Genomic DNA, 21585 nt, shown 5'->3' with positions numbered 1-21585 from the left:
GGCGCCAGAAATAGGTGTGTCGACAGCATCGGGAATCCTTCTGCTACGGCTACGCCTTAAGGGACTTCCTCGGAAAATATGCAAAGGATTTCCCCCGTGGCCTTGGAGCCTTGCGTTGGTGTTCCCTCGAAGCGGAAAGGGTGATGTAGCGCAGCGGTGGTAAGTATTTCCCTCAATTTGAGAACCAAGGTATCGATCCAGTGAAGGAGTATCACAAGAGCCTGCACAAACACAAAAAGCTTGCTCCCAACGCTATGAAGGGGTTGTCAATCCCTTATAGATTGTTTGCCAAGTAAGAACTGAAAGCAACAAAGTAACAAAGAAAAGTAAAAGCGTAAGTGGAAACGATAGGTGTGAATAGACCCGGGGGTCGTAGTGTTTACTAGTGGCTTCTTTCATGAAAGCAAGTAGACGGTGGGTGAACAAATTACTCTCTAGCAATTGATAGAACCGCGCAAAGTTGTGACGTCATCTATGGCAATGATTATATCTATAGGCATCACGTCCAAAACTAGTAGACCGATACTTTCTGCATCTACTACTATTACTCCACACGTCGACCGCTATCCAGCATGCATCTAGTGTATTAAGTCCAAAAGAACAGAGTAACGCCTTAAGCAAGATGACATGATGTAGATGGACAATCTCATATCTACGACAGAGCCCACCTTGTTACCCTTGATGGCAACTACACGATGTGTGCCTTGCTGCCCCTACTGTCACTGGGAAAGGTCACCACACGGTAAGAACCCAAAACCAAGCACTTCTCCCATTGCAAGAATCATAGATCTAGTTGGCCAAACAAAACCCAAGACTCAAAGACACTTACAAGGATATCAAATCATGCATATAAGAAATCAGCTAAGACTCAAATATATATCATAGATAATCTCATCACTAATCCACAATTCATCGGATCTCGATAAACACACCGCCAAAGAAGATTACATCGGATAGATCTCCATGAAGATCATGGAGAACTTTGTATTAAAGATCCAAGAGAGAGAAGAAGCTATCTAGCTACTAACTACGGATCCGTAGGTCTGAAGTGAACTACTCACGAGTCATTGGAGGGTCAATGATGATGATGAAGAAGCCCTCCAACTCCAAAGTCCCCTCCGGCAGGGCACCGGGAAGGGTCTCCAGATGAGATCTCGTGGAAACGGAAGCATACGACGGCGGAAAACTATTTTTTCGTGGATCCCTTGATTTTTTTTTCTGATTTTTAGGGAATATATAGGCGCAAGATCTAGGTCAGGGGGCGCCAGGGAGGCCACAAGCCTGCCCACCGCAGCCCCCTGGTGGCGGAGTGGGGTCTTGTGGGCTCCCTGTAGCCCTCCTGGCTTGGCCCACAAGCCCCCTGATCTTCTTTCGTTCGGGAAAAAACATTTCGGGGATTTTATTCCGTTTGGACTCCGTTCCAAAATCATATCTGAAAAGAGCCAAAAACACAGAAAAAACAGGAACTGGCACTTGGCACTGAATTAATAAGTTAGTCCCAAAAAAATATAAAAGGTATATAAAACTTCCAAACATGACAAGATAACAGCATCAAACCATAAAAAATTATAGATACGTTTGAGACGCATCACATCCCCAAGCTTAACTCCTGCTGATCCTCAATTAGGGAAGTGATAAAGAATGAATTTTTGATGTGGAATGCTACCTAGCATAGTTCAAATCCGTAAGATTCAAAACAATAGTTTGCTATTGACATGAAAACAATAATACTTCAAGCAAACTAGCAAAGTAATCATGAACTTTCAAAATAACAAGGCCAAAGAAAGTTATCCCTACAAAATCATATAGTCTGCCTATGCTCCATCATCCTCACACAACTAATGTAAATCATGCACAACCCTGGAATTGGCCAAGTAATTGTTTTCGCACTCTTACTTTCTCAAACTTTTTATAACTATCACGCAATACATGAGCGCGAGCCATGGATATAGCACTATAAGTGGAATAGAGTGTGCTGGTGGTTGTGAGACAAAAAAGGTGGAGATGGTCACATTGACTCGGCGTATCAATAGGCTATGGAGATGCCCATTAATAGATATCAATGTGAATTAGTAGGGATTTCCATACAAGAGATGCACTAGAGCTATAAGTATGTGAAAGCTCAAGAGGAAAACTAGTGGGTGTGCATCCAACTTGCTTGCTCACGACGACCTAGGGCAATTTTGAGGAAGCCCATCATTGGAATATACAAGCCAAGTTATAAAACGAAGATTCCCACTAGCATATGGTAGTGACAAATCAAGAAGCTCTCAATCATGAAGAACATGGTGCTAACATGAAGCACAAGTGTGGAAAAAGATAGTAGCATTGTCCCTTCTCTCTTTTCTCTCATTTCCCTTTTTTTTATTTGGGCTCTTAGGCCTCTCTTTTTTTCTTTTGTTTTTGGGCTCTTTGGCTTCTTTTTTTTATTTCCTCACATGGGACAATGCTCTAATAATGATGATCATCACACTTTTTAGTTACTCAAAGCTCAAAGATCACAATGATGATGACTCCATAGGAAATGCCTCCGGCAGTGTACCGGGATGTGCACCGATCTAGTATGATCATGCAATGGCAATATGAGAGTGACGGCACAAGTCATGAGACAGAACGGTGTGAGTTGCATGGCAATATATCTCGGAATGGCTATGAAAATGCCATAGTAGGTAGGTATGGTGGCTATTTTGAGGAAGGAATTTGGTGGGTTTGTGCACCGGCGAAAATTGCGCGGTGCTAGAGAAGCTAGCAATGGTGGAAGGTGAAAGTGCATCTATACCACGGGCTCAACATTAGTTATAAAGAACTCACATACTTTCTGCAAAAGTTTTCATTAGTAATCGAAACAAAGTGCTAAATGCATACTCCGAGGGGAAGGGTTGGTAGGTGTAAACCATCACGCGATCCCGACCTCAACACAAAGGATGACAATCAATAGATCAATTATGCTCCGAATTCCTAACATAGCGGTTCACCATACGTGCATGCTATGGGAATCTCTAACTCCAACACAAGTATCTCTAGATTCACAACACCCTACTAACATAACTTTTAATATTACTGAATCCACGTCTCAAAACTAATTGAGAGGAATCAAAACTTCTCTTTCTACTCAATGCACATGAAGATGGAGGTTTTTGCATCCTCTTTGGGTATCTAGCACATGGGACTACTTTCATAGCATAAGCCAAATACCAAATAACGCACCGTCGTGCTCTAAAGATATAAGTGAAGCACAAGAGCAAAAGTATCTAGCTCAAAAGATATAAGTGAAGCACAAGAGCAAAAGTATCTAGCTCAAAAGATATAAGTGAAGCACAATGAGCATTCTAGCAAAATCACGATGAGTGCATGTCTCTCTCTCTCAAAAAGGTGTGAAGCAAGGATGATTGTGACAAAACAAAAAGAAAAGACTCCTATGATACAAGACACTCCAAGAAAAACACATATCATGTGGTGAATAAAAATATAGCTCCAACTAATGTTACCAATGGATTGAAGACGAAAGAGGGGATGCCTTCCGGGGCATCCCCAATCTTAGGCTTTTTGGTGTCCTTGAATTTGGCTTGGGGTGCCTTGGGCATCCCCAAGCTTGAGCTCTTTCCACTCCTTATCTCTTTCTCCATGAGAACGTCACCCAAAACTTGAAAACATCACAACACAAAACTTAAACAAATACTTGTGATAACATTAGTGCAAGAAGACAAACTACCACTTCTTTTGGTACTGTAGCAAACTTGAATTCCATCTATATTGATGATGGGCTACTGTATTCTCACTTTTCCATGCCTAGTACCCCCCGATACTAACCATAGTTTCATCAAAACAAGCAACCAACTCAACAAAAACAGAATCTGTCAAAAACAGACCAGTCTGTAGCAATCTGTATACTTCGTATACTTATGGTACCTCAAAACATGTGAAACATTACGACGGTCTGGGGAAAAAGATATCAATCAGCATAAAAAAGAATCAACTCAAAATCTCTTTCTGAATAAAAATGAAAAATCATCTCGTGAGCGAAAAGTTTCTGTCTTTTTCCAGCAAGATCAAACAACCATTAGCAAGACTAATCATAAAGGTTTTGCTTGGCTCAAACACAAAAAGAAACACAAAAAACACAATCACAACATAATTGTGGAAGTGTTGACGCAACAAAACAGAAAGAAAAAGATAAATTCATTGGGTTGCCTCCCAACAAGCGCTATTGTTTAACGCCCTTAGCTAGGCATAGAAGCGATAGAATCACGTATCGTCGTCTTTGGTGCTCAAACCATAAGTGGCCCTCAGCATGGATTCATAAGGCAATCTTATTTCCATGCCCTTCCTTAAAGGAAATTGAAATCTAATATTCCCTTCCTTCATATCAATGATAGCACCGGTAGTCCTTAGGAAAGGTCTACCAAGAATAATAGGGCATGTAGGATTACAATCAATGTCAGGCACAATGAAATCCACGAGTACATAGTTCGTATTTGCAATAATAAGAACATCATTGATCCTTCCCATGGGTTTCTTGATAGTAGAATCAGCAAGATGCAAATTAAGATAACACACTTCAATCTCATTAAAACCCAGAATATCACATAAAGACTTTGGAATCGCAGAAACACTAGAACCCAAATCACACAAAGCATTGCACTCATAGTTTTTGATTTTGATTTTGATGGTAGGTTCCCACTCATCATGAAGCTTTCTAGGGATAGAGACTTCCAATTCAAGTTTCTATTCAAGAGATTTTATCATAGCTTCGACAATATGATCGGTAAAGGCTTTGTTTTGGCTATAAGCATGCGGAGAGTTTAACATGGATTGCATCAAAGAAATGCATTCAATCAAGGAGCAACTATCATAATTGAATTCCTTGAAATCCACGGTAGTAACTTCATTACTACTCAAAGTTTTAACGTCTTCTACTCCACTTTTAACGCTTTTAGCATCAAGATAGATGGACTCCGAATCATTGGGGCACTTTTCAACCAAAGTGGATTCATATCCAGCCCCATAATCATTAGGTTTGACACAAGAAAACAAAGATTCAATGGGAGTCACACCAAGCACTTTAAGATCTTCGTGATTCTCATCACGAGAACACGCCTTTTTAAGACATTCATGTCTAGCACGAATTTGGGCGGTTCTTTCTTGGCTCTCAATCATGGAAACATGCATAGCTTTCAAAGTTTCATCCATGTTGATTTTAGGAGGAGCACATCTAACTTTCAAAGCGTCAACATCACAAGAAATCATATCAACGCTCTTACCAAATCGTCAATTTTGAGTAGTTTTTCCTCTATGGACGCATTGAAAATCTTTTGAGAGTTGATGAACTCTTTGATATTACTCTCTAGATCAGAGGGTAATCTATTGTAATTTCCATGGGTATTGTTATAGGAGTTGCCAAAGTTATTAGGGGAGTTACTAGGAAAAGGCCTCGGAACATAGTTTCCTCTAAAAGCGTTGTTGTTGCCAAAGTTATTCCTACCAACAAAATTAATGTCCAAGCTAGTGTTGCTACTCTCAATCAAAGAAGACAAAGGCAAATCATTAGGATCCAAAGGAGCACTTCTACTAGCAACCAAATTCATTAACTCATCTATCTTAGCACTCAACGAGTTAATTTCTTCTATAGCGTGTACCTTCTTACTAGTAGGTGACCTTTCAGTGTGCCACTGAGAGTAGTTCGTCATGTTGTTGTCTAAGAGCTTTGTGGCTTCTCCTAACGTGATTTCCATGAACGTTCCACCTGAGGCGGAGTCCAAGATATTTCTAGAACCGAAATTCAAGCCAGCGTAAAAGATTTGAATAATCATCCAAAGGCTCAAGCCATGAGAGGGACAATTTCTAATCATTAATTTCATTCTCTCCCAAGCTTGTGTAACATGTTTGTGATCAAGTTGCTTGAAATTCATGATATCATTACGGAGAGAGATGATCTTAGCCGGCGGAAAATACTTGGATATATAAGCATCTTTGCACTTATCCCAAGAATCGATACTATTTTTGGGCAAAGAATAAAACCAAGTTTTTGCATGATCTCGCAACGAGAAAGGAAAAAAGCTTCAATTTAATCACGTCATTATCCACATCTCTTTTCTTTTGCATATCTCAAAGCTCAATGAAGGTATTGAGATGCGATGCGGCATCTTCACTAGGAAGGCCAGAGAATTGCTCTTTCATAACAAGACTCAGCAAAGCGGCATTGATTTCGTATGACTCCGCACTAGTGGCGGGAGCAATCGGAGTACTAATAAAATCATTATTATTAGTATTCGAGAAGTCACAAAGCTTGGTGTTTTCGTTCATGGTGACTTCAGCAAGCAAACAAGCACACGAGCAAACAAAAAGCTGGCGAGAAAAAGGGCGAACGAAAAGGCGAACGAAAAAGGCAAATTGGTGAAGAAGGGGAGAGGAAAACGAGAGGCAACTGACAAACAAAGTAAATGCAAGAGATGAGTTTGCGACACTTACTTGGATGAGTTCTTGACTTGATCTTCCTCCCCGGCAACGGCGCCAGAAATCCTTCTGCTACTTCTCAAACAACAGCGCCAGAAATTGACACGTTGACGGAGATTGGGCTTGCTTTGGTTTTTCCCTTGAAGAGGAAAGGGTGATGCAGCACAGGAGCAGTAAGTATTTCCCTCAGTTTGAGAACCAAGGTATCGATCCAGAAGGAGGGTCTCGTCAAGTCCAGAGTACCTGCGCAAACACAAACAAGCTTGCACCCAACGCTTCAAAGGGGTTGTCAATCCCTTCAAGATTTTTTGCAAAGTGAGATCTGAAGGCGGAAAGTGCAACGAAGTAAAAAGTGTAAGGCTGAAAATATGGTGTGGAGTAGACCGTCGGGGCCATAGTGTTCACTAGAGGCTTCTCTCAAAATAGTAAGTATTACCGTGGGTGAACAAATTACTGTCGAGCAACTGATAGAACCGTGCAAAGTCATGACGATATCTAAAGCAATGATCTAGCATATAGGCATCACGTCCGAGACAAGTAGACCGATACTTTCTGCATCTACTACTATTACTCCACACATCGACCGCTATCCAGCATGCATCTAGTGTATTGAGTTCATGACGAACAGAGTAACGCTTTAAGCAAGATGACATGATGTAGAGGGATAATCTCAAACCAATAATGAAAACCCCATCTTTTTACCCTTGATGGCAACAACACGATACGTGCCTCGCTACCCCTTCTGCCACTTGGTGAGGTCACCGCAGGGTATGAACCCAAAACCAAGCACTTCTTCCATTGCAAGAATCATAGATCTAGTTGGCCAAACAAAACCCACAACTCGAAGAGAATTACAAGGATATGAAATGATGCATAAGAGAGATCAGAAGAAACTCAAATAAGATTCATAGATAATCTGATCATAAATCCACAATTCATCGGATCTCAACAAACACACCGCAAAAGAAGGTTACATCGGATAGATCTCCATGAAGATCATGGATAACTTTGTATTGAAGATCCAAGAGAGAGAAGAAGCCATCTAGTTACTAGCTATGGACCCGTAGGTCTATGGTGAACTACTCACGCATCATCGAAGAGGTCATGGTGTTGATGGAGAAGCCTTCCGTGTCCGAATCCCCCCTCCGACAGGGCACCAAGACGTGCCCCAGATGGGATCTTGCGGAAACAGAAGCTTGCGGCGGCGGAAAATTAATTGCGATCGTCCTATGAGTTTTTTGGGAATATTTTGAAATTTATAGGCGCAAGATCTAGGTCAGGGGACCTCCAGGGGGCCCACAAGCCTAGATGGCACGCCCACTGGCCGCGGGGTGGGGGCTTGTGGGGCCCCTGGGGCTCTTCTGGCTTGGCCCACAAGCTCTCCGATCTTCTTCCGTTCCAGAAAAAATCTTTTCAGGGATTTTCTTCCGTTTGGACTCCGTTTCGAAATCTCCTGTGAAAGCGGTGAAAAATATGGAAAAAATAGGAACTGGCACTTGGCACTGAGTTAATAAGTTAGTCCCAGAAAATAAATAAAAGGCATGCAAAACATCCAAAGTTTGACAAGATAATGGCATGAAACCATCAAAAATTATAGATACGTTGGAGGCGTATCACACATCTATATGAATTTGACTTTAAGCATCGCAATGTGTAAGAATGGGGTGTTCTCTAATGAATTCATGAAAGGCACTGAAGTATGGCGTATACGCTCCACCCGCGGAGAAGACTTGCCCAGTCTAGTATCGGTCGAGGATTTGTGTGAAATTAGTCTCAAAGAAAGCTTGTAGTTCAAGGCATAGTCAACTATTAAAGTCGTGTACTGGTGTAGCATAAATTCTAAATGGAAATTGAACTTAACAGTCTCCATCAAGAACCAGTATATAAACAATGTTTTGGGACTAAGTTGGGATGAAAACGGAGCGGAAACGGACGGAACTTAGTGCTATCATATTTGTTTTCATATTGTTTTGCAGAAGTGGAAACGAATACAGAAACCCCGGAAATGAATACGGAAACAGGTACTACCGGAAACAGACAGGGAGCGAATAAAAAGCGGATACAACAATAGAAGTGGGCGTTGACTAGAACTTTAAAACCCCTTGAATCATAGAGTAATACAGACAACAACAAGAATTAATGAATTGCTAACATGTCTACAAAATAATTTGATTATGTTAGCAACATATCCTATTATTGTATTAGTACATGACAATTGTGTATAGGGTCTAGCTGAGTACATATATTGTAGTGTAAGTTGGGCCTTAAATGATCCATTATGCTCATTATGTCATTGGGTATTATTTGATGGTTGGGCTACAAAGCAGCCGTAGGCCTATAGTAAAAATGGGAAATTCCATATTCATGGAAAGGGAAAGTTCCATTTCCACATATGTTCCACCGAAAAACACTCTTCCGCTTTTGTTTCCGTTTTCGCATTAAAAATTCCAATTCCATTTCCGTTTTGCAAATTTCCATTTCCGCTTTCAAATTTCCTCTCCGTTTTCATTTTTCCTCAGGAAAAGCGGAAAGTTTCCACTCCATTTTCATCCCTAGGACTAAGGGATGAGATGTACCAATGAGACTTTGTGAGGGATTGTTGGATTTTTGCTATGAGGCCTTTGGCCCAAAGCCCATCCAAAATCTAAAATTCTCTTGGCCCATATGAGTTGGTTGTGTGTGTGGTGTGAGTGGGACTAAAGTTTAGTCCCATACCTCTGGTTGGGAGAGAGCTACACTTCTTTATAAGGTGAGCTCTTCTAGAACTTGTAAGACAATGAGAATGAGAATGAGAAGAGAAGAGGCCCTCGCGCACTCCTCCTCCTCGCCACGCCACACCTCGCCTCGTCATGACGCGACGCGATGCGACGCGCCACGGATTGCAGGATTGAGCCGTGTCGAGCTCATACCTATGCGCTTATTTTTGTCGGTGAGGAACAGAGAGTCCTTAACACACGCGCCACGCACTGAGACGTCGGGTCGTGGGATGTAACCGACTCGGACATGGGTCCAGTCCACGTCTCTCGACCCTGTCACGCATATATACACACGAGGTCCATGCCAACCCTAGCCGTCGTCACAACAGATGGTTTCTCACCGTTCTAGATCATTGCGCCACCATACAAGTCTTCTCCACCCCTCCTTCCGGCGCGCACCATGAGAAGGGACACCAGTCCTCCGAAACCCCGCCTCTCGTGATCCTGTATGGGAGAGGAGCGGTCAGGTTTTTTGGAGCGCACTCGCGCGACTGCTCGCAGCGACGATTTCCTCAACGACGACTTCTTCCCCGATCTCGCCAACCTCTTCCTCAAGGACATGGGCGACAACATCAACACCGGCGGTTCGGCTCCCGTTGCACCGTATGCAATTATGTCCTCTCTATTGGAGATCATGCTAGAATTCTGGTTCTAGTCTCTGCTATAGATTTGATCTATTCGTCTACTACAGTAGTCCGCATGATAAGTTTAATCTCCATTTATATTGTTAATATTTATTTAATGATTATTCGGATTAAATCTCATAGTAATTTGCTCATATATTCAATAGGGTCTTGGGTGTTGTGGTTTCACACTTGCTGGAATGGATGGTTATAAACAAGCCGGCATCATATTACTGCCTTTGCCAGCATTAGATCTCAGGCCAGATCTAATCGATGTCGTGCCGGGGCCAGTGTGCATAGGCCTCTTTGCCGGTTGTGGGCCGTGTTATCGAGGTGCTGGCCTTCCGTGCATGTGGTGGTCGACCGGTGACGAAATGGTTCATGACATGGTGATTCAGATTCAATGGACCAGATTAAGGTGACTGTAAACATATTGCGGTGACTTCTTATGGCTCCACGACGACAGTGGCCATCGAACTAATTACATGAGAGTTCATCTCTCTTGATCATGTGGTTGACTTTGACGCTGAGATACAAATTATGAACAACGACCTGACGCAGAGGGCTGGTTGTGCAGTGGGGGCGGTTGTATCGCATGTAGCTGACGGGATCGTGGCAAAATGATGGCGACAACACATCAATGACTTTGATGACGGTGCTACTCGAGCACCCGGTCTCGAGCTCCGGGGTGAAAACCTAGGTCAGACCCAAGTGGTTATATCTGGCACTGATGGTGTATTTCTTATGTCGTTACCTTGTTGAAGGCATTGCTCAGGTATGCTAAGACTGATTCTTCAGGGTGAAAATCAAGATTATCACCTCGTGGTTGGATCACGCAACGGCGACACCTAAGTGCCACTTCCTTTCTAAAGGTGTTGTTGTTGAAAAACCTCGTCGGCGACGTGTGTCATGAGATGGTTGGTGAGGATATAGTCATTGTTCTAGTTTATTGATCGCAGATCTGATCGTTTTGGGGTTGTTGTTGTTTTTCCCTATGCATAGCTTTGCTTGTTGTCAACGTGAGGTCAGATGAAAGCTCATTGTGTTTTGTATCTTTTTGATGCTCCATTTTAAACAAATAAAATTCATCCTTTATAAAAAAAAATAAGAAGCTGATCATGAATCCAACCAAGCATAGCCCCAATCCATCGTCGCACGGTACACATCAAAAGCTCAAAAAGCGAACCTAGTTAGCAGAACCAGTAAAAAGAACACGTCATCATGGGCCTCACGCATGGCGTGCGATCCCATCACCGCTCCGCATGCATGCATGCATGCATGTGATAACTTTTGCTCAAGCTCGCCTGAAGAGTCGATTCCGCCCCGACGTGCAGCTTCTATCTAACCTATCGCCGTCGCCGTAGCCCTGACCGGATTCGTGCTGTTTGGCCACTATTTACCAGCGCCTAGCGAGGCCTCGTTCGTACGCCACCGATCCGCCGTCCAGGAGCGATCGTCGGCGACAATGAGCGCGGTAGTGGATTCGCTTTACCGCCGGGCCACAACCGCGCAGGTACACATGTCTCCCTTGGCTTTGCCCAGCTGCACCGCGCCACTGATCGCACCTAGCGACTTAGCGAGCGAGCTGGCGGCACCGCGGGACGGGGACGCACGGCCGACGGACGGACACTTACGGGTGTGTTTGGTTTCAGGATGAGGTGAAATCGGACGGGTTGGTTTTATCCCTAGCAGCCGTTATCGTGTTTAGTTGAGTTAGGAATCGAAATTGGGTCATCCGCGTGCAGGAAATATTCCCTCCACATGCTTCATCAAGTGATTCCGTCGATTTGGAGGAACCGACTCGTCATTCCTCCATGAAAGCAAGGAAAAAAAAGAAATAACCAAGCAATTCTCACCGCGCTCACCCCCGCACCCGAACAAAAGTTTTCGTGGTTATTTTTTTTGTGGTTATTTTTTTATTTTCGTGATTATTTTTTTCGTGGTTTTTTTTTATTTCCGTGATTATTTTTCGTAAATACTTGGTATGTACTCATGATCATATATTTTTATTTGCATGTGTTGAAAATAGAATGAAAATGTTGCTGAAAATTTAAATTATAGGCTTATCAAATGCAAACAACTCTATTTGTTCAGAGATGTAATCTCACCATTTACAGATTCTTCTTATTTCATGTCTTCAACTAAACACCGGGACGGAACCAACCCATGACATTTTTATCATCAACTGAACACAAAGATGAAACTAACCCATGACTTTGGAATGGAACCATGACATTCCATGATTTTTGGTCCTCAAATCAAACACATCCTTGATGTCCCCTGAGGCAAAGGCGTAGTAGGAAAAAGTTCATTTTAGATCCTGAAGTCGTACAGGTTTGGCGTAACGAATTCTTAAATTCAAATTTCGGTGGATCACATCATAATCTATGAAATTCCGGTCTAAATTAAATCCTAGCAACGTTTGAGACATAAAAATATTGACATGGCAAATGTCAATGGAAATTCGTCTAGCTAGCGGGCCGGTAGTGTTGACCACATCATGCATCCGTCCTCCATGCTGGGCCAGCCGATTTGTCTTTTTTTGTCTGCTTAATTTTTCTCTTTTTTTGAGAATCAATTTTTCTATTACACTGCAAATAAAGTGGATGGTCCAGCCCATTTGTCTTTTTTTTCTACTCATTCATGGACGTTTTTGAATTTGTGGACTTTTTTAAATCCACGAACTCATTATCAATTTTACAAACAAGTAATTCAAAAATCATATTTTCCTTGCCAAATCCGTGGAATTTTCTTTTCAAAATCCATGGAATTATTTTCAAAATCATTGATCTTTTTAAATATGCAAACCCTTTTTTTCCAAAATTCATGATCTTTTTTTAAATCCGGTTCACAAGGTTTTTTCAAAAGTTCATCGATTTTAAAAAGTACAGATTTAAGAAAAAGAAGGGTAACAAAAAAAATAAAGTAAAACAAAATGAAATAAAAGAAAGACGAAATAAAAAAGGAGCAATTTTATTTGAAAAAATGGAACAATTGAACACTGATGGGGTTATAGTCCTAGGGTAGGGTCATAGGCCTGCCGTGTAAGTCCTACCCAAGGACTATCCCCCATAAGTGACAAGACCCTTAGTCAGTTCCGACTAAACTAAGGAGTTTCCATCATCCAGTCGGTAACAGGCCCTCGACCACCCAGTCGGAGACTAGCATTCGGAGAATATCAAACTAACCGATTGGATTCCACTCCGTACATCGTAACCCTCCTGGAGGGAAACGGTCGTACGTTTCCAGGTGCATTTATTAGCATTTAGGACGTGCGTTACCTGTAACGTAGACATTCAATCGCCACTACTCCAGCCCTGTATCAGAACCGTTGTGGAGGGCAGCACACTCTATATAAGCCACTCTCCCCCGCTGGTGCAGGGGTTAGCAATTACCTCCACCGTAGAGGGGCCTGAGCTCATACAACCTCGCCGTAGCTGGGACTCTGCCCATCCATTTCGTACCCTACACATCTACTGTCAGGCTTATACCCACGACAGTTGGCGCCCACCGTGGGGCAGGCGTCTAAGCGACTTCCGGCGAGTTTGCGACTACATCACTTCGTCATGTCGTCCGGTGGAGATTCGAGCATGGGTCACGAGATCCTCTTCGGCGCTCTCTCCTTCATCGTCGACGATTCGGCATGGCTTCGGGACGCCCCTCTCGACGTCCAGGCACTTCCCCGTCGCGGGGCTACGCACATCCGCGCCGGCGCCCGCGGCATTCTTCTTCTCCAGCAGTCGGCTCCGGTGTCGACCTACACCACCGTCACGCGCCGCAACAAGCGGTCCCGCCGTCCGCGGCTCCAGCGTTGGGTGCAACACGCCCAGGCGCGCCAGAACGCGTCTTCACAAGTGGCGGTTCTAGAGTCAGTTGTGGTTGCCCCGCCGTCCCAGCGCTCGGGCTCAGTTCCGACTGAGTTTCCTTCTGAGTACGCGGGTCGCGGGCCTGCAGCAGAAGTACACATGGCCAATTCCCATGAAGATCCCCGTCAAGCTAGCCGGAACGAGCACGAGATCGGCGAAACGTCCGGCGCGCGTCGTCCGCCTCGCCGTTCTGCCAGTCGGCACACTCGACGGAGCAACGTGGAGCTGTTCCGCACACCTCTCCTCAACTTGGCCGCGGCTGCCAAGATAGCCGATTCTCTTCAGCCGACTGATTCAGAGGCTGGCAGGGGAACCGAGCAAATCCGCGCCCTGTTGCACATGGCGCAGCAGCAAAATTCGGCGGTCTCCTAGTCACACAACAGGATCTACAATAGTTATGTTCATGCGAATACGCATCGGTCAGTTCATAGCCCTGGTTCTCATCAGCGACACACAGGAGGCAGTCGTTCCATAAATCCCGAAGATCGTCGCCGTTCATGCACCCCTCCGCGGGGGGCCCTACGGGCTCCGACATCATGATGATCGGCGTTCAGTCGGCGGCACTTACGACCCAAGGCCCGACGCAAGAAGGCATATCACCCAGCGGAGGGTCGACAGGGGCCGAGCCCACCGCGATGGTTACGATATTGACCGTCCGAGTGGAAGCAGGACCATCGTTTCTGGTCCCGAGTGTTTCAGTCGAGCCATCCGTTCGGCTGACATCCCTCCCAACCTCTGGTTGGCGACGGGAATTAGCAAGTTTACAGGGGTGTCCAAGCCAGAAACATGGCTGGATGATTACCGAGTAGCAGTCCAGATCGGAGGAGGAGACGACCATGTCGCCATGAAGCACCTCCCTCTGATGCTCAATGGCTCGGCGCGAGTGTGGCTGAACTAGTTGGCCCCCTCAAGCATCTACAGCTGGGCAGATCTGGCCCGAGTGTTCATCAGGGCCTTCGAAGGGACGTGCAAGCTCCCTGCTGGCCTCGTGGAGCTCCAGCACTGCGTCGAGAAACAGAATGAGCCCCTGCGAGATTTCATTCAGCGTTGGACAACTCTCTACCACACGGTGGAGAACGTCACGGAGCATCAAGAAGTCTGCGCCTTCAAGGCAGGCGTGCGGTACAGGGATCTGTACCTGAAGTTCGGCCGAACAGGCGACATCTCCATGAGCAAGATGATGGAGATAGCAACACGCTATGCAAATGGCAAAGAAGAAAACCGCATCCGAAGCGGCAAGCACAAAGCAGTCGCTGATGGAGATGGGGGCAACACTCGGAAGCAGAAGCAGAAAGCTCCATCCGCTCTGCAAGCAGAAGCTGCAGCCGTAACCAATGCCAAGTTCAAAGGCAAAGGGAAGGCTCAGTTCACCCCCAAGAAGAAGCAGTTCAATAACCCCATCCTGGACCAGCCACGTCCGTTTCATACGAAGATGGATGAAGAGGGCAACCCCATATATGCGAAGCATACCACTCGACAGTGTCGCCTCCTAATCCAGGGGTTCAGCGAAGGACAACCGAGTGAGAAGGACCATGAACAGGATGAGGAGGATAAGGAGGATCCGTTCCCCCAAGTCCATGCAACTCTGATGATTTTTGCTGACGTTGAGAGCAAGAGTCGACTGAAGCTGGTGAACAGGGAGGTGAACATGGCCACCCTACCAACCCCAAGTTCCTCAAATGGTCTCAGACTGCGACCACCTTCGACCAGTCGGACCATCCGGCACATGTACCCACCCCGGGGAGACAGGCTCTGGTCGTCGACCCGGTGGTGGAAGGAGTCTGACTACGCAAAGTCCTCATGGATGGCGGCAGCGGCTTGAACATCATGTACGCCGACACACTCAAGGGGATGGGCATCCCGATGTCCAAACTCAGCGAGAGCAGCATGCAGTTCCATGGAGTCGTCCCTGGACGGAAGGCCAAGTCACTCGGCCAGATCGCGTTGGACGTCATTTTCGGCTCCGACAAGAACTTCCGCAAGGAAAAGCTGACGTTCGAAGTGGTGGACTTCCAGAGCGCTTAACACGCAATTCTGGGCCGCCCAGCGTATGCGCGTTTCATGGCCCGTCCATGTTACGTATACCTGAAGCTGAAGATGCCAGGCCCGAAAGGCGTGATCACCATCACGGGCAATCGACAGCGAGCTGAAGAGTGTCTGCAGCAGGGATCAAGAATCGCCGATCAACAGATGGCCGTCCTCGAGCTCGACGAGTACAAGAAAACATTTGATCATGCCGACCTATTGCGCTCGAAGAAGCCAGCTTCAGAGTCTGCATTCCAGTTGGTGGGAGAAACGAAGAAGGTCGGCATCGACCCGACGGACGACACTGCTGCCCCGACGAACATCTCCACCACCCTCGATCCTAAATAGGAAGCCGAGCTCACCCAATTCCTCCGTGAGAACTGGGACATCTTCGCATGGAAACCCTCTGACATGCCAGGTGTACCCAGGGAGTTGGCTGAGCACCGACTGCATGTGGATTCCACCGCTCGGCCCGTCCGAGAGCGCCTGCGTCGGTCCGCCGCGCACAAGAGGAAGGCAATCGGGGAAGAGGTGGCCAAGCTGCTGGCAGCCAACTTCATTCGCGAGGTTCACCACTCCGAGTGGCTCGCCAATGTTGTCATGGTGCCCAAGAAGGACAAGTCGCTCCGAATGTGCATCGACTTCAAGCATCACAATAAGGTCTGCCCGAAAGACCATTTTCCGCTCCCCCGCATAGATCAAATTGTCGATTCGACTGCGGGTTGCGAGCGTTTGTCATTTCTTGATGCCTACTCGGGCTATCATCAGATCCGTCTGTATGGCCCCGATGAATTAAAAACAGCCTTCATCACCCCATTCGGGTGCTTCTGCTACATCACTATGCCATTCGGTTTGAAGAATGCAGGAGCTACCTTTATGCGCATGATCCAAAAATGCCTTCTCGACCAGATCGGTCGGAATGTGGAGGCATATATGGACGATATCGTAGTCAAGTCACGCAAAGGTTCCGACCTGCTGACTAACTTGGCAGAAACATTCGCCAACCTTCGTAGGTACGATATCAAGCTCAACCCCGCCAAATGTTCATTCGGCGTTCCCAGCGGGAAGTTACTCGGTTTCTTCGTTTCCGAACGAGGGATCGATGTCAACCCCGAAAAGATCGGGACCATCGTCCCAATGGAGAGGCCGGTCAGAATACACGATGTTCAACGGCTCACAGGTTGCCTAGCGGCTTTGAGCAGGTTCATCAGTCGACTTGGCGAGAAAGCACTTCCTCTGTACCGACTCATGAAGAAATCAGATACTTTCGAGTGGACAGACGAAGCCCAAGTCGCATTCGACGACCTCAAAGTCCTACTTCCACCCACACGGTTCTTACTGCTCCCCTTAGTAAAGAGCCCCTTCTTCTGTATATCGCGGCTACAAATCAAGTCGTCAGTACTGTTCTTACAGTCGAACGAGAAGAAGAAGGCGAAGCATACAAAGTTCAGCGGCCAGTGTACTACGTCTACGAAGTCCTGACTCCTTCCAAGCAGAGGTATCCCCACTATCAAAAACTTATCTACGGGATCTACATGACTGCGAAGAAGGTGGCCCATTATTTCCAAAACCACTCGGTGTCTGTCGTTTCTGATGCTCCGTTGTTGGAAATTCTCCACAATCGAGACGCGTCAGGCCGAGTGGCGAAGTGGACAATGGAGATGTTGTACTGCGATATCAAGTTCGAGGCCAAGAAAGCTATTAAGTCTCAAGCTCTGGCTGACTTCATAGCAGAATGGGTAGAACAACACCAACCGACCCACATCTACTCGGCCCATTGGACAATGTTCTTCGATGGGTCCAAGATGTTGAATGGCTCCGGCGCTGGCGTTGTGATCATATCGCCAAAGGGCGACAAACTCAAGTACGTGCTACAGATACACTTCGATTCCTCCAACAACGAGGCAGAGTATGAAGCTCTCCTCTACGGTTTGCGCATGGCCATCTCACTCGGCGTCCGTCGCCTGATGGTCTACGGCGATTCGGATTTGGTGGTCAATCAAGTGATGAAAGAGTAGGACGTCAGGAACCCCACTATGACCACATACTGCAATGCAGTGAGAAACTTGAGAAGAAGTTTGAAGGTCTAGAACTTCACCATGTTCCGAGACTGAAGAACCAAGCAGCTCATGAGTTGGCAAAACTCGGATCCACTCGGAGACCAGTCCCGAGTGACGTCTGCCTCGAGCACCTTCACCTTCCCCCAGTCAAAGAAGATCCTTTTACAGAGGAACCAGTACAACCAAAGAGTTCAACAGATCCGACTGAAGTCGATGTACCTGCTGTGGTTGATCTGGTCATGGAGATTCTTGCTGTCATCCCCGATTGGACTGTGTCGATCATTGCATATATCCTCAGGCAGGAACTACCAGAAGATGAAGTCCAGGCCAGGCAGATAGTCCGCAGGTCGAAGTCATTCACTGTCATTGATGGCCAATTGTACAAGGAAAGCGTTTCAGGCGTTCTTCAACGATGCATCTCCCCAGAGGAGGGGCAGCTAATCCTGGAAGATATTCACTCAGGAACCTGCGGTCATCATGCCTCTTCGAGAGAAATCGTCGCCAAGGCATTTAGGGCTGGTTTCTTCTGGCTGCACGCAAACGAGATGGCTAAAGATATGGTCGACCGATGTGAGGGCTGTCAGTTCTACTCCAACAAGTCCCACAAGCCGACATCTGCGTTGAAGACAATCCCTCTTGTTTGGCCGTTTGCAGTATGGGGATTAGATACAGTCGGTCCATTCAAGACAGGCCAAGGAGGATACACACATCTGTTGGTGGCAGTCGACAAGTTCACAAAATGGATTGAAGCCAAGCCCATCAAGAAGCTCGACGCCCTAACAGCCATCAAGTTTGTCAGGGACATCATCTCCAGATTCGATGTGCCTCACAGCATAATCACACACAACGGAACAAACTTCGACTCGGACAAATTCAAAGATTTCTGTGCAAGCCAAGGTATTCGAGTGGATTTTGCTTCCGTAGCACATCCTCAATCCAATGGACAAGCAGAGCGGGCGAATGGACTTATTCTGCAAGGTTTGAAGCCCCGACTCCTGCGAGAGGTGGGACATGCCGCTGGCGCATGGGTCACCGAGTTACCTTCAGTGCTTTGGGGTCTCCGCACAACCCCGAACAGATCTACAGGACGATCACCGTTCTTCCTCGTTTATGGAGCAGAAGCGGTCCTTCCGAGTGACTTGCTTCACAATGCTCCACGAGTCGAACTCTTCTCCGAAGCTGAAGCAGAACAAGCAAGGCAAGACGGAGTGGACCTTCTAGAGGAGGAGCGCGAGATGGGCACTCACTCGCTCAACCATTTATCAACAAGATATGCGGCGTTTTCACGTGCGACACGTGAGGAGTCGTACGTTCCAAGCAGGCGACCTAGTGCTCCGAGTGGATCAGGAAAGATCTCACAAGTTGCCTCCTGCCTGGGAAGGACCCTTCATCATCTCAAAGGTGCTGAAGAATGGAGCATACAGACTCTACAACGTCGACAGGGAGATAGACGAGCCGCGAGCATGGAACGGAGATCTCCTGAAGCGCTTCTACACGTGACCGTCGACTGAAGCAATGTAAAGAACAAGTATTGGTGAAATAATATAAAGCAGATTGAGTTTTTTGCAGGTTTAAAGTTCTTCCGCGGTCGCAGACTCCGGTCTCAAAAAAAAAACATAGTTGCGATCCAGAATTGCCTAAGTATTAACTTTCTCCGAGTGTGCACTTAACGTCACACTCGGAGACTTAGCTGCGATCCAGAATCGCCTAAGTATTAACGTTCTCCGAGTGTGCACTTAACGCCACACTCGGGGACTTAGCTGCGATCCAGAATCGCCTAAGTATTAACTTTCTCCGAGTGTGCACTTAACGTCACACTCGGGGACTTAGCTGCGATCCAGAATCGCCTAAGTATTAACTTTCTCCGAGTGTGCACTTAACGTCACACTCGGGGACTTAGCTGCGATCACGAATCGCCTAAGTATTAACTTTCTTCGAGTGTGCACTTAACGTCACACTCGAGGACTTAGCTGCGATCCAGAATCGCCTAAGTATTAACTTTCTCCGAGTGTGCACTTAACGTCACACTCGGGGACTTAGCTGCGATCACGAATCGCCTAAGTATTAACTTTCTTCGAGTGTGCACTTAACGTCACACTCGAGGACTTAGCTGCGATCCAGAATTGCCTAAGTATTAACTTTCTCCGAGTGTGCACTTAACGTCACACTCGGGGACTTAGCTACGATCCAGAATCGCCTAAGTATTAACTTTCTCCGAGTGTGCACTTAACGTCACACTCGGGGACTTAGCTGCGATCACGAATCGCCTAAGTATTAACTTTCTCCGAGTGTGCACTTAATGTCACACTCGGGGACTTAGCTGCGATCCAGAATCGCCTAAGTATTAACTTTCTCCGAGTGTGCACTTAACGTCACACTCGGGGACTTAGCTGCGATCACGAATTGCCTAAGTATTAACTTTCTTAGAGTGTGCACTTAACGCCACACTCGGGGACTTAGCTGCGATGCAGAATCGCCTAAGCACCCACATGCCTTCGATTGTATCAAACAGGTACACTCGGGAACTCTACAGACCCTCATTGAGGCTCATGTGGATGTCAAAACAACTGACAACTACATGAGTTGCAGACCCTCATTGAGGCTCATGTGGATGTCAAAACAACTGACAACTACATGAGTTGCAGACCCTCATTGAGGCTCATGTGGATGTCAAAACAACTGACAACTACATGAGTTGCTGACCCTCATTAAGGCTCATGTGGATGTCAAAACAACTGACAACTACACGAGTGGCAGACCCTCATTGAGGCTCATGTGGATGTCAAAACAACTGACAACTACACGAGTGGCAGACCCTCATTGAGGCTCATGTGGATGTCAAAACAACTAACAACTACATCAGTTGCGGCCCCTCATTAAGGCTCATGTGGATGTCAAAACAACTGACAACTACATCAGTACCAACTCGCCCCGAGTGCGACCTGATAGTCGCACTCGACAACCTAGCTGTGATCCCGCATCGCCCAAGTACTCTTTGACCTCCGAGTACGTCCTACCGATCCACTCGGCGATCCTACCGATCCACTCGGTGATAATACAGATCCAATCAGAAATTCCACGGACCCTCAATGAGGCTCATGCAGATGTCAAGACAACTGACATGTTCCGAATGTTTGCCTTTGGCTTCACCAAGAAACGCCAAACAAAAACTCGAGTCAAAATTGCAACAGAAGAGCAAAGGATTCGATTCAAAGTTCAAACAAAGATAGTGGCTCGGTGTGGATCAAGCTTACCCACACCGAAACAAGAATGTGACGGCCAACATGAGTGGCCAAAGTTTCTTACAAATCAACACTCGGCATACCGAGGATAAAGTTTTCTTACTCGTCGTCTGGATTGGCGCCAGGACTGGAGGGCTCTAGGAAGGTGTCTAGGTCGATTCCGTCGGCGATGCGGGTGACACTTTCAAGGAAGGTTTCCATGAAGTCTTCGAATCGAAGTTTCTTCGTGTTGGCGACCTTCAACGCTTTCAGCTTATCCTCGCGCTCCTCCTTGCAATGCACTCGGACCAAGGACAGAGCAACGTCTGCACCACAGCGAGCCGCAGATTTCTTCCATGACTGCACTCGGTTGGGGACCTCCTCCAGTCGACTCATCAAGTTTTCCATCTCCTGTCGCGACTCATCTTCTGGCCAAAGCTCCTTGTCGATCCGGCCGACGACTTCTCTCAGTCGACCGATGAAAGGACCAACTTTGCCCACGCGAATGTGCGCTGCGAGCAGGTCTCGATTGGCGTCCTCGCCGAGTGGAATGTTCTCGCGAATCGACCGCTCCACGTCAG

This window comes from Hordeum vulgare, chromosome 4H (genome assembly GCF_904849725.1).
Source record: "Hordeum vulgare subsp. vulgare chromosome 4H, MorexV3_pseudomolecules_assembly, whole genome shotgun sequence".
Lineage (NCBI taxonomy): Eukaryota > Viridiplantae > Streptophyta > Magnoliopsida > Poales > Poaceae > Hordeum > Hordeum vulgare.
The sequence above is the reverse complement of the archived record's forward strand: the minus strand, read 5'-3'. Positions refer to the sequence as shown.